Here is a 3,132-nt window from a genome sequence, read left to right as displayed (position 1 = left end):
TTCTGAGCAATGTGTATGAACAGTGGGCTTAAAATATTCAGTAAACCATGTTGGAAAGAGATGTGCTGTCATCTAGGCTTTGTTGTTCCATTTATAGAGCACAGGCAGAGTAGATTTAGCATAATTTGTAAGGGCTCTAGGATTTTCAGAATGGCAAATGAGCATTGGTTGCAACTAAAGTCACCGGCTGCACTAGCCCCGCTAACAGGAGTCAGCCTGTCCTTTGAAGACTTGAAACCAGGCACTGACTTCTCTCTAGCTATGAAAGTCCCAGATGGCATCTTCTTTCCACAGAAGGCTGTTTCATCTACATTGAAAATCTGTTGTTTAGTGGAGCCACCTTTATTAATTATCTTAGCTGGATCTTCTGGACACCTTGTTGCAGCCTTTACATCAAAACTTGCTGCTTCCCCTTGCACTTTTATGTTACGGAAACAGCTTCTTTCCTTAAACCTCATGAACCAACCTCTGCTAGCTTTCAACTTTTCTTCTGAAGTTTCCTCAACTCTTTCAGCCTTTATAGAGTTGAAGAGAGTTAAGGCCTTGCTCTAGATGAGGCTTTGGCTTAAGGGAATGTTGTGGTTGGTTTGATCTTCTATCAGACCACTAAAACTTTCTCCATTTCAGCAATAAGGCTGTTTCACTTTCTTATCATTCATGTGTTCTCTGGAGCAGCACTTTTATTTTATTTTTTTCTTATGCAGAGCTCCGTGTGTTCATTACTTTTTTTCTTTTTTTTTTTTAATTTTTTGTTTATTGCAGTAACATTGGTTTATAGCATTGTATAAATTTCAGATGTACATCATTGTACTTCTATTTCTGCATAGATTACATCATGTTCACCACCCAAATACTAATTACAACCCATCACCACACACATGTGCCAAATTATCCCTTTCACCCTCCTCCCTCCCCACTTCCCCTCTGGTAACCACTAGTCCAATCTAAAAATATGGAACGCTTCACGAATTTGTGTGTCATCCTTGTGCAGGGGCCATGCTAATCTTCTCTGTATCGTTCCAATTTTAGTATATGTGCTGCCGAAGCGAGCACTGGAGTAGTGCTCGCTTTTAATTTCCTTCAAGAACTTTTCATTTGCATTCACAACTTGGCTAACTTTTTGGTGCAAGAGGCCCAGCTTTTGACCTTTCTCAGCTTTTGACCTGCCTTCCTCACTAAGCTTCATCATTCCTAGGTTTTGATTTCAGGTGAGATTTATGACTCTTCCTTTCACGTGAACACTTAGAGGCCATTGCAGGGTTATTAATTGGCCTAATTGCAATATTGTTGTGTCTCAGGGAATAGGGAGGCCTGAGGAGAGGGGGAGAGATGGGGGAGCAGCCAGTTGGTGGAGCAGTCAGAACACATACAATGTTTATCAATTAAATTCACCATCTTATATGGGTGACGTTCATGGTGCCCCAAAATAATTACATTAGTAACATCAAAGATCATTGATCACAGATCACCATAACAAATATAATAATACTGAAAAAGTCTGAAATGTGAGAATTACCAATACGTGACACAGAAACTTGAGGTGAGCGAATGCTGTTGGAAAAATGATGCTGATAGATTTGCTTGATGCAGGATTGCCACAAACCTTCAATTTGTAAAAAAAAATGCAATATCTGCAAAGCACAAGAAAGTGAAGCACAATGAAATGAGGTATGCCTGAGGAAAATTGCACACCAATATCTCTCATAAACATAGATGCAAAAACCCTCAACAATATATTCACAAATCAAACCCAACAATGTATACAAAGAATTATTTACCATGACCAAGTGGGATTTATTCCAGGTATGCAAGACTGGCTCAACATTCAAAAATCAGTTAATGTAATCCATCACATCAAGCTAAAGAAAAAAAATCATATGATGATATCGATAGATGCAGAAAAAACACTTGACAAAATTCAATACCCATTCATGATGGAAAAAACAAAAAAACCCAAAACCTCTCAACAAACTAGGAATACAGGAAAACTTCTTCAACTGGCTAAAGAACATCTACAAACCCCCTATAGCTAACAACATACTTAATGGTGAGAAACTATGTGATTTCCTTGTAAGATCAGGATCAAGGCAAGGATGTTCCTTCTCACCACTCCTATTCAACATCATAGGAGAAATCCTAGCTAATCTGATAAGACAAGAAAAGGAAATAGAAGATATAAAGATTTGGGAGAAAGAAATTAAACTCTATCTATTAATAGATGGCATAATTGTCTATGTAGAAAACTCCAGTGAATAGAATAAAACTCCTAGACCTAAGTGATTATAGCAAAGATGCAGGATACAAAGTTTATATAAAAAGTCAATTGCTTTCCTATATACTGGCAATGAGCAACTGGATTTTGAAATTAGAAACACAACAACATTTATATTATCACCAAAATCAATGAAATACTTAGGTATAAATCTAACAAAATATGTACAAGATCCTTGAACAATATCTAAGATCTAGAATAAGAATCATAAGTTTTGTAGAGAAATAACTACAAAATTCTGATAAGAAAATCAAAGATCTAAATAAGTAGAAGAATGTTTCACCTCCACGGATAGGAAGACTCAATATTGTTAAGATGTCAGTCTTTCCCAATTTGATCTTATAGATTCAATGCAATTCCAAACAAAACCCCAGTAAGTTACCTTGTGGATATCAATAAAGTGATTCTAAAGTTTATACAGGGAGGCAAAGGCCCGGAATAGCCAAGGCAATATTGAGGAAGAACAAAGTCAGAGCTGATACCACCAAACTTCGAGGCTTAATGTAAAGTCACAATTATCAAGACAGTCTAGTGTTGACTCAAGTATAGACTAAGAGATCAATGGAACAGAATAGAGAACCCAGAAATAGACCCACATAAATAGAGTCAACTGATCTTTGACAAAAAGGTCAATATCAATAGTGAAAAATCATGTCGACAGCACGTAACCTTGATATGATGTTATGAAAATGGCACTCTACCTCTGTGGTCTTCCCATTACCCCAGTCTAATAATGAGAAAAGTATCAAATAAACTTCAGATAAATTCCAGTAAAGAGACATCTTAAAAATTGTTAATCCTCAAAACTGTTAAGATCATCAAAAACAAGGACAATCTGAGAAACTATCACAGTCAAGCCT

At 36.7% G+C, this 3,132-nt stretch overlaps 1 non-coding gene across 1 annotated transcript; it reads right to left on the bottom strand.

Moving 5' to 3' along the window:
* Positions 1-946: 946 nt before the first annotated feature.
* On the bottom strand, positions 947-1,053 carry LOC147917155 (U6 spliceosomal RNA). The gene has a single exon (XR_015552385.1). It is a non-coding gene; the product is annotated as a U6 spliceosomal RNA (small nuclear RNA).
* Between the last annotated feature and the right edge of the window lie 2,079 nt (positions 1,054-3,132).

This window comes from Ceratotherium simum, chromosome 5 (genome assembly GCF_057802395.1).
Source record: "Ceratotherium simum simum isolate JZ-2026a chromosome 5, ASM5780239v1, whole genome shotgun sequence".
Classification (NCBI taxonomy): Eukaryota; Metazoa; Chordata; class Mammalia; order Perissodactyla; family Rhinocerotidae; genus Ceratotherium; species Ceratotherium simum.
This window is presented reverse-complemented; position numbering and strand designations above follow the sequence as displayed.